The sequence below is a fragment of the Thamnophis sirtalis genome, unplaced genomic scaffold (genome assembly GCF_051295495.1).
Source record: "Thamnophis sirtalis isolate CommonGarterSnake01/CBP01778 unplaced genomic scaffold, rThaSir2_p1.2 scaffold_6, whole genome shotgun sequence".
NCBI lineage: Eukaryota > Metazoa > Chordata > Lepidosauria > Squamata > Natricidae > Thamnophis > Thamnophis sirtalis.
This window is the reverse complement of record NW_028261386.1, coordinates 18,902,225-18,913,517: the sequence shown is the minus strand read 5'-3', so window position 1 is coordinate 18,913,517 and position 11,293 is coordinate 18,902,225.

Genomic DNA, 11,293 nt, shown 5'->3' with positions numbered 1-11,293 from the left:
ACACACTTATACATATATTTTAACAGATCCCATTTAGAGAAATGCATATTATGGAGATAACTATGGCAAAATAAAGGGCATGTCTATAAAACACTATTTCCATTCCTTAATTCCTCAAAAGCAGCTTGAAGCAAACCTGCCAACTTTATTCACTCCTGGAAGGTTGAGAACATAATGAAGCAATCTGCATTCTCCCTCTGGCTGACCAGTAGGAGCTTACAAAAAGTAAGTGAACAAGTATTCCAAGCAAGTTGCTATTGCTAAATCAACAATAAAAATCATACAACCAAAGGAAATGTATTGAATGGCTATTGTCCTTCCACACCTTTTTCCAATACATGCTGTATGATTTGTTTGGATTATTTGGAGCATTGGTAATAAGATGAAGCTGCCTGGCTACCAAATCATAATTCTTCCTGAATTAAAAATTCCGTTGAGTGTTGAGTGTTGTGACATTGACATAATGTCTTCATCAGACATTATATGCTGATCAGAGGGGGGTTTCACATAATTTTACCACCGGTTTGCCGCATACTGAAAATGTGAGGGCATGTGCACCTTCTGCGCATGTACACATCTTGCCCCATGTGCACAGCTTAGAAAATGTGGCTAAATAGGACAGCAGAGCGCCAGGGCAGATGGGCGGGCCCACCTGCAGGTCGCCACTACCAGTTTGCCTGAACCGGTTCAAACCGGCTGAATACCACCACTGATGCTGATGAAGACATTATGATGCTTTACATCCAAGCATTTTTCTCAAAGTTATTCAGAACTGGAATAGTAACTGATATTGAGACAATATAGTAAGTTCTGCTTACTTTCTAGTTGGTGGCACTAAAATTAATTAAGCAGACACTTGTGGATTGTAAAATTTCATAAGACTGCCAGACGTCAACAACAGAATATTCTATATAAATCAGACTGTTGAAGCTCAGATGGTAGAGGAGGGAGAAGATGAGAGAGATCTAGGTGTCCTAGTAGATCACCACTTAGGTATGAGCCAGCAATGTTCAGCAACTACCAAAAAAGCTAATGCAATCTTAGGTTGCACCAAAAGATTTCTTGACCGTGAAAAGAATTAATCAATGGAACAGCTTGCCTCCAACAGTTGTGGGTGCTGTCCATCACTAGAGGGTTTCAAGAAGAGACTGGACAGCTATTTGTCCAGAATAATGTAGTTCCTCCTGCTTGAGCAGGTGGTTGGACTAGACCTCCAAGTTCTCTTCCAATCCTATTATTCTATATTCTTTGTTCCTCTAATTCAAAACAATCTCCCCACAAGCTCTGTAGAATTTGTTATTACAAAAAGCAAAATAAAAAATAATTGTCTCAATTGTCAGTTATTTTCACTATTAATCAGATCTGCTTTTGAATTTGTATAAAAGTCTTTATGTGGAAAGGTCTGAGGAGGAAGTTGCATAGGAATGTTGTGTGTTTGTGTATGCCTTTGAGTCTTGAATCCTGGCAACAAGTCTCTGCAGTTTTCTTGGCAAGATTTCAGAAGCAGTTTGTCCTTGCTGCTTTATTCCTAGGGTTGAGAGAGAGAGCTATTGGCCCAAGGACATCCAAGTTCAAAAATTTCACCTTGTTCCAAGATTCAGCTATACCCTGGATTTGTACATAATATGGGAAATACATCATTAGATCTCCCACAGCAGAACTCTTTCTTTTCCTTTGTAGGATTAAAAGAAGAGATAGTTTTAAATAGTACTGCAGGTTTAAACGACCGGTAAGTGGTATCTAAAATGTATTCCATCCCAACCAATACCATTCTCCCCACCTCAATTGCTCTCAGCCATAGAATAGAGGACAGACAATCAGTTTCAGAATCCAACAGCTGAGGATTGATTTATGAAACTTCACTGGAGAATAGTCTACATTTTCTACAAGCCAAAAAATGAAGCCAAGGTTTTGGATTTAGTGTGAATGCACTGCCCTCTTCTGATTGATTCTGTATAGTTCAAGGAAGATAAAAGGCTCCATGTATAAATAAATACGGTAACTAAGATACAGACAGATTTCAAACTAGGAATTTAAACCAGAAAAGAATGTATTATCTTCTTTTCCAGAGGTTTACAAGCATTTTATTGTCCCTGCATGTTTTGGAAAGGGGCCATATTTCCTCTGAATTAGAGAAAAAGCAACTTCCCAGATTCTGCTTTTTCTATCTGAATTTGATAGAATAGGGATAAAGTATGTCCTGGAAAATGTTCCTTTTGGTGCAGTTTAAATAATCCACTTATTATATCTACTCAGAGTTAAATTCAGTTGTTGTCTGGTCGTATTCATAGAAGAGACTGCATCACAAACTAACCAAACCTAGCCTGAACTACACTATGTTCGAATTCAATTGCTGGGGAACATGGTGAAATGCTCTAGATTTCAAAGTAAAAGGGTGCTTTGGAGGATTTGGAGATGCAAACATAGCATCTGTTTACAATCCTTAAATCCAGTGTCTGATTTAAGAAACTACAGGTCAGACTCTTTCTTTGTATCCCAATATACTCTGAAGCACCTTTTTGGAATCAGATCCAAAATGCTATTTTGGCCTACTCTAGTATTGTGATTGGGTATATTGTATGACTCTGCAAAATTTGATTAATTTCAATGGATATGTGGTAGATATTAATCCTATGTAAAATCTCATTCTAATATATCCATCCATAAGGAGGTTTCAGTTTAGAGTGACATGTCAGCCAACGAACTATAGCTTACTCAGAAAATCATTACTGTATGAAAATTCTAACTCAGCATGTGTGAACTCAGTTTAGACATACTACTGTAGTATACCAGGGGTTGTGACACAATACATGTGTGTGTGTGTGTGTGTGTGTGTGTGTGTGTGTGTGTGTGTGTGTGTGTGTGTGTATACGTCTAGGTATACGTATACGTATATATGCTGGTCTTTTTGTATTCGGGACTTTTCTCGTGTAAGATTGAGATTGTCTTGACAATGTTTCAGCGAGGTCCCACTTGCCATCTTCAGGCTGGTATTTTTGGCTTCATGTTTGTGCGAGTAAGGCGTGGTCAGAGCTGTTGTCTTTCTATAAATCTTGGTGGGGTGTGTGTGGAGTGCTGGCTTTGTTGCTGTAAGTGCGTTGATTGGCTGTGTAGTTGCATCCTGATTGGTAGATGGAGTTGATGGTTGTAGATTGGTCAGCTGTTTCGTATCATCCTGTGTGGATGATACGAAAACCAGGTGCCTCATTTAGTCTATCTTTATGATCACTTGAGCAGAGTTAAGCAAAGGTTAAAAGCCGAAAAATTCCTTATGTAGATGAGGCACGTGGTTCTCTTGCCTCCTCCTGTAGAGGGCACTTTTTTAGAGGCTTTTTTTAAACAGTTAAGCAGAGTCATCCATTGGAGACTTTGGCAGCAGCTAACCCAGCCTAACCTCAGCAGCTCTTGCCTTTTTCTTTTTACATTTTTTACATTTTCATCATGGCAGACAAGAGCAGAATTGAAATCCTCTGTGATTGTGACACAGCTGGAAAAGGCATGTGGGTGGGAGGGGGGAGTTCAAAATTAATGTAATTTGTAAGTAATTTTTTATTGTAAGTAATTTGTGTGTGTGTGTGTGTGTGTGTGTTTGTTTCTTCACTTCACTCAAACAAACTCTCTCTCAATTTGAGAGAGAGTTTGTTTGAGAAGAGAGGGAAAGCCTTGTTTGAGAAGAGTGGGGCAGCCTGCCAGCAGTGGCGGGTCTTTTACCCGCCTCTGCTGGCGGGCTGGTGCTTTCTTTCTTTTGCCCGCTGTGCCCCCCTTCCCTTTCTCCTCTCCCCCCACCGGGAGCCCCATCCTGCTCCCCTCCCCCTTTCCTCCTCTTCCTCCTCCTCTCCCCTTTCTTCACTGGCTGCAACTGAGCAAGGAGGCACCACGGGGCCAGGCCCCTCGCACCCGCGTCCAGCCCACTGGAGCTCGCCACGCCAGGGGAGGAATGAGACCCCGTTGTCCCACGGAGCTCGCCGCTGCTTGAATGGGCAGGAGGAGGAAGAGAAGAGTGGTGAGACCTTGTGCCGGCCAGCCGGCCAGGCGGGGAGTAGGTCAGGAGAGTGGTAGGTGGGCTGGCTGGCTGGGGAGGGGGGATCATGGCCACTCAGGTGGCCCCCGCCCCCGCCGCCAGCAGCTTAGGTGTTCCGGCTCCATGCAAGCTGAAGAAAGTGGAGGATTGTTCATTGGAGGCGGGGGGGGGCGAGGCGGCAGACCGCAGCTCAGACGAAGCCAGGACACCCAAGCTGCTGGCAGCAGCGGCGGGAGCCACCTGAGCGGCCATGATCCCCCCTCCCCAGCCAGCCAGCCCACCCACCCTCCGCCTGACCTACTCCCTGCGTCTCGCGTCTATGGCGGACACAGCGCCAGAGGAGCCAAAAGCCTCTTTCTTTGCTGTCATATATATGTAGATTTTCATGAGTGTAGGTATGCTGGTCTTGTTGTATTCGGGTCTTTTCCCGTGTAAGATATATATATATATATATATATATAAAACCAAAAGACCCATTAGGACTTATTTTTTGGAGAAGTCTTATTTTGTGACTGCCCAGCCGCTCCTCCCATCAATTGCTCGGCCAGGGCTGCCATGGCTTAAAGGGCTTCCCAGGGCAAACACCCTTTTTGCTTGGAGAAATGCCAGAGACTGGAAGCTTCGTCTGCTTGCAAATGGGGTGCTTTGAAATAATCCACTTATTATATCTACTCAGAGTTAAATTCAGTTGTCTGGTCGTATTCATAGAAGAGACTGCATCACAAACTAACCAAACCTAGCCTGAACTACCCTATGTTCGAATTCAATTGCTGGGGAACATGGTGAAATGCTCTAGATTTCAAAGTAAAAGGGTGCTTTGGAGGATTTGGAGATGCAAACATAGCATCTGTTTACAATCCTTAAATCCAGTGTCTGATTTAAGAAACTACAGGTCAGACTCTTTCTTTGTATCCCAATATACTCTGAAGGACCTTTTTGGAATCAGATCCAAAATGCTATTTTGGCCTACTCTAGTATTGTGATTGGGTATATTGTATGACTCTGCAAAATTTGATTAATTTCAATGGATACGTGGTAGATATTAATCCTATATAAAATCTCATTCTAACACATCTATCCATAAGGAGGTTTCAGTTTAGAGTGACATGTCAGCCAACTAACTATAGCTTACTCAGAAAATCATTACTGTATGAAAATTCTAACTCAGCATGTGTGAACCCAGTTTAGACATACTACTGTAGGTTATACCATGTTTCCCTGAAAAAAAGACTAGGATATATCCCTCCCATATTTGGTCATACCAGGGGTTGTGACACAATACATGTGTGTGTGTGTGTGTATGTTTGTGTGTGTGTGTGTGTGTGTGTGTGTGTATACGTCTAGGTATACGTATATATGCTGGTCTTTTTGTATTCGGGACTTTTCTCATGTAAGATTAAGATTGTCTTGGCAACGTTTCAGCGAGGTCCCACTCGCCATCTTCAGGCTGGTGTTTTTGGCTTCGTGCTTGTGCGAGTAAGGCGTAGTCGGAGCTGTTGTCTTTCTATAAATCTTGGTGGGGTGTGTGTGGAGTGCTGGCTTTGTTGCTGTAAGTGTGTTGATTGGCCGTGTAGTTGCATCCTGATTGGTAGATGGAGTTGATGTTTGTAGATTGGTCGGCTGTTTCGTATCATCCTGTGTGGATGATACGAAAACCAGGTGCCTCATTTAGTCTATCTTTATGATCACTTGAGCAGAATTAAGCAAGGATTAAAAGCCGAAAAATTCCTTATGTAGATGAGGCACGTGGTTCTCTTGCCTCCTCCTGTAGAGGGCACTTTTTTAGAGGCTTTTTTTAAACAGTTAAGCAGAGTCATCCATTGGAGACTTTGGCAGCAGCTAACCCAGCCTGACCTCAGCAGCTCTTGCCTTTTTCTTTTTACATTTTTTACATTTTCATCATGGCAGACGAGAGCAGAGTTGAAATCCTCTGTGATTGTGACACAGCTGGAAAAGGTATGTGGGTGGGAGGGAGAGGGAGGAGTTCAAAATTAATGTAATTTGTAAGTAATTTTTTATTGTAAGTAATTTGTGTTTGTGTGCGTGTGTTTGTTTCTTCACTTCACTCAAACAAACTCTCTCTCAATTTGAGAGAGAGTTTGTTTGAGAAGAGAGGGAAAGCCTTGTTTGAGAAGAGTGGGGCAGCCTGCCAGCAGTGGCGGGTCTTTTACCCGCCTCTGCTGGCGGGCTGGTGCTTTCTTTCTTTTGCCCGCTGTGCCCCCCTTCCCTTTCTCCTCTCCCCCCACCGGGAACCCCATCCTGCTCCCCTCCCCCTTTCCTCCTCTTCCTCCTCCTCTCCCCTTTCTTCACTGGCTGCAACTGAGCAAGGAGGCACCACGGGGCCAGGCCCCTCGCACCCACGTCCAGCCCACTGGAGCTCGCCACGCCAGGGGAGGAATGAGACCCCGTTGTCCCACGGAGCTCGCCGCTGCTTGAATGGGCAGGAGGAGGAAGAGAAGAGTGGTGAGACCTTGTGCCGGCCAGCCGGCCAGGCGGGGAGTAGGTCAGGAGAGTGGTAGGTGGGCTGGCTGGCTGGGGAGGGGGGATCATGGCCACTCAGGTGGCCCCCGCCCCCGCCGCCAGCAGCTTAGGTGTTCCGGCTCCATGCAAGCTGAAGAAAGTGGAGGATTGTTCATTGGAGGCGGGGGGGGGGCGAGGCGGCAGACCGCAGCTCAGACGAAGCCAGGACACCCAAGCTGCTGGCAGCAGCGGCGGGAGCCACCTGAGCGGCCATGATCCCCCCTCCCCAGCCAGCCAGCCCACCCACCCTCCGCCTGACCTACTCCCTGCGTCTCGCGTCTATGGCGGACACAGCGCCAGAGGAGCCAAAAGCCTCTTTCTTTGCTGTCATATATATGTAGATTTTCATGAGTGTAGGTATGCTGGTCTTGTTGTATTCGGGTCTTTTCCCGTGTAAGATATATATATATATATATAAATAAAACCAAAAGACCCATTAGGATTTATTTTTTGGAGATGTCTTATTTTGTGACTGCCCAGCCGCTCCTCCCATCAATTGCTCGGCCAGGGCTGCCATGGCTTAAAGGGCTTCCCAGGGCAAACACCCTTTTTGCTTGGAGAAATGCCAGAGACTGGAAGCTTCGTCTGCTTGCAAATGGGGTGCTTTGAAATGGAGCAATTAGCTCTGTTTCAAAGCACCCAATTTGCAAACAGGCAAAGCTTCCAGTCTCCCTCTAGGCAAAAAGTGTGCAACGGACCCAAGCGGAGGCAGACAAACTGGGAGAGGCAGGTGATCCCCAACGTGCTGCCCACTCCGTCCCATTGTCTCTCAGCTTGCCTGTGGCCACACTGGGCATCAGGATTGCCTGCCTCTCCCTCCCTGTGACTCTGCCTCTGCCTGCTGCCAGTACCACTGCACAAGCCTCCCATGAGCCAGGCTGCTGCGCAGCATGTCGAGATTGCCTGTCCCCGCCTCTGCCTGCCTGCTCAGACTTATCAGCACTGCACCAAGGGTGGTAGCCTGTGGCTGCAGCTGCTGCTGGACATTGTCAGTCCCTGTGTGCTTGCTACCTCTTGTGCTGGCCATGCCCTTTCCCCTGGGCTTATTTTGGAGTAGGGTATTAGGCCCTAAAAGTCAGACTGGGCTTATTTTCGAGGTGGATCTTATTTTCAGGGAAACATAGTATGAGGCGATAAGAACAGTGGACAACCTTCAGGCTGTTTTTGCATTTATCCGGTAAACCTAAATAAATGCTGGAATTTAAAAAAGAACCAAAAAGAATATTTCTTTCAAGAGTCTGATAAAAAAACATTTTATGCAAAAAACATAGTCTGCAAATAGAAACAATGCAAAGTAGTAAATTTGGAAATTTGGAAACTAAGCTAGAATGCAGGCTTCATTTACCTGTTTCCTTTTTTCTTAAAGCACATCACACTATGAAGAGGCCCAATGCAGTTCTAAGTTCCAAACATCTGGAAAATTGAAAATCTGGGTGACTCTCTCAAAAAAATTGCACTATATGTTACTCACAATACGTAAGAAATTCTAAAACTTTATAAACCAGTAGCCACCAACCTTTTGGACACCAAGGACCAGTTCTGTGGAGATAGGTTTTTCCGTGGTCCAGAGGGGATGTGGTTTTTCATGCTGCCTGCATCCTGTGGATGGGGCTTTGCTTATTTGCACAGACCAGTTTCTGGCATGCTGCAGACCAGTGCTCCCACAGTAGTTTAATTAAGAGATGACAAGGGCATGAGTGACAGTCTTTGGTGCATCCTCTTCTAGCAACTTGCACACAAGTTACATCTATGCAAAAATCCAACCAAAGTCTCTCCCTGTTCTTCAAATTGGAAACCTAAGGCCAGGAGGACTGCCAGATTTCAGGACTGTCCTTTCCACAGGAGTTCAATCCTATCAAAACTCAAAGACTGAGCAAGTCCAGAATCAATACGTTTCTGAATCAGGACTCCCTCCATCTTGTCTCGGTTGAATCTAATTTTTTACATTCAACCTCTGATAGCCTCCAGATATCAGGTCATGTCTTCTACTGACTCTCCCAATAGGCCCAGGTAGAGCTGTGTAACAAACATCCATATTGCACATAAGTATTGCATATTGATGATACAGTACTTGATCCCAAACTGATGGATTACTTTTCTCAACATTCCTAAAGTTACCCATTCCAAGATATGATACAGAACTTAATCATGAGACATTCCATAAAAAACATATTCTGTAATTCTGTAACTGTTCTTGGAGCAAATTCTCACAATTACCAACATTTGGCCCCATTTGCAACACTCTGCCCCTATTTTTCAACCCCCACAAGCAATCCAGAAAGATTCTGTGGTTGATATTATCAAAAGCTGCTAAGGGATCTAGAATAGGCCTGTCAAACTGGCAGCCCGTGGGCCAGATAAGTCACGTGCAGGCCACACCCACCCTGGCTCTGAAAAGGCAAAAAATATCATGATACGTCACAATTTGGCCTGTGACACAATTGAGTTTGACACCATGACCAGGTCCGAACCCAATTGCCAGGGGTATAGATTATCTGTATTCTCCAGAACGCTTGATGGTTGTAGCCCCATCATTTTTTCAATAACCTTCCCCAGGAATAAATAATTAGAAGGCAGTAATTGCCCAATTTTATTCAATCAGGTTTCCTGAGAAGCAGGTGAAGCCATGTACCAGCCTCTACCACCTCCCATTTCCTCAAAGAAGCACTGACTATATCCTGCATCACTAGCCAGATAGGGCAAGGATCTGATCTACAGCTGGCTGAGTTAAAATTGCAGAGGACTGTATCCATTTCCTTTGAATCTACAGGATAAAAAAATATATCTGTCCTTTCTATAGGTTCTATAGGATAGGTTCTTAAATTACCCGCCCGAGTGTTGACTGTTGAATGCAAGTTGTGTTTTATTATTTTATTTTGTTCACTCACTGTTTGTCTTTTATTATTGCACCCCCTTCCCTGTGATTGTAAGCCGCCCTGAGTCCCCTCAGGGAGAAGGGCGGCCTATAAATCTTAATAAAATGTCAAAAATGTCAAATGTCTGCTCATTCAACAGAGGTAAAATTATGCTTCATTGTCTTTATCATTATCCGAGTAAACTCAAAGCTAAGCTTTAACTCATGTCTGGTCACATTTGCCTCTTATTTTATCCCAAGCATTGTTTCAGGCATTTCTTCAGCCATTGCATTTCCTCACTGAATTATTAGGCTACATAGAATGATCCAGGCAAGGAAAGGCTGCTCGGGGTTAAGCTTATCAAATGCTCTAGCTGGCACTTCTGTGTTCCAGAGATCAACAAGGTAGCCAAAAGAGTCCTGACCAAAAGCAAAAATGTCATTAGATAAACCTGCTGTGTCCATCAGATATCTGGGAAAAATAAGCCCCTCTTCCCAGGCAGGTCTAGTTAACCTTAAAAGATCACAAGAGCATGATCTGCCATAAAAATAAACTGATGTATGTAAAAGCCTCCCCACAAAGGAAATCACAACACATCTGCTCCAAGATGAATATGGTCTTTCATGTACGTTAGTTAGGCCACTGATGGGGATTATGGGACCATGATTGTCATGACAGCCATGAAACCCTAGGCTGCCTCTGATTTCAGACAGGGAAGATTGAAATCATCCAGTACAGGAAGTCCTCAACTTACGATCACAATTGAGCCTGAAATTTCTGTTGTTAAGTGAGACATTTGTTAAATGAGTTTTGAACCATTTTACAATTTTTCTTGCCCTAGTTAAGTGAATCACTGCAGTTGATAAGTTAGTAACCCAGCTGTTAAATGAATCTGGCTTCCCCATTGACTTTGCTGGTCAGAAGGTCGCAAAAGGGGATCACATGACCTTGGGACACAGCAATCATCATAAATATGAACCAGTTGCCAAGTGTCTGGATTTTGATCACATGACCCTGGGGTCATAAGTGGTAAGTGGGGTCATAAGTGTGAAAAATGGTCATAAATCACTTTTTTCAGTGCCGTTGTAACTTTGAAAAGTGACAAAACGAATTGTTCTAAATCGAGGACCACCTGTACTAGCAGTCTAGGCCACAACACCCCCACCATGAGATCAAGCAGCTTGATAAAAGCATTTGGAAGGATGTTAGGATTGCCATCCCTAGCCTGTTCCTTTGGCCCCAAGTATTGAGTGTGTATTTATTGGAACTAATAAAAGAAAATTTTAAATAAAAACCCCAAATATTAGGACTTTTGACATCTCTATTTGTTCTGAGGAACATGGCATAATTAATGTTACTCACACATATGTATTAAACTGTTAGGAAAATATTAATGGCCAAATTTCAAATGACAGGAAGAGTGGAATTATTTTAAATATAGGACACTCCTATATTTGTTCATTCTTTTCATTTTGTTCCTCAGTCGTGGAGGTCAGGGGAAGAATGTCAAAATCTGAGATTTAAGGGAGCAATGTAACAGTGATTTCATGTGTGTGGGTGCACGTGTACATTCATAAACATTTTTAAGCAATCCAGAGAGCAAAATGTTTTTTAAACAAGTAACGTAATCAGATTATACAGTAATCTTTTAAAGTTTTATGAATATACCACACTTAGGCCCACCACCATTTTGCATGGCAACCGTCTCCAACCGCCACACTAGCCGTTATATCAGACAGCGGACTCCTGAGCGACGCAGCTATTTGACCAATAGGAATGAAAGGCGGGCTTTCATAGGACCAATAGCACCCCGATCGCTCAGGCCTTGATAAGGACTATTCTAGAATGAAGGCGGCTGTGACGTCTCTAGGCCCGCCCCTCGTTTCGTCAGACCTGG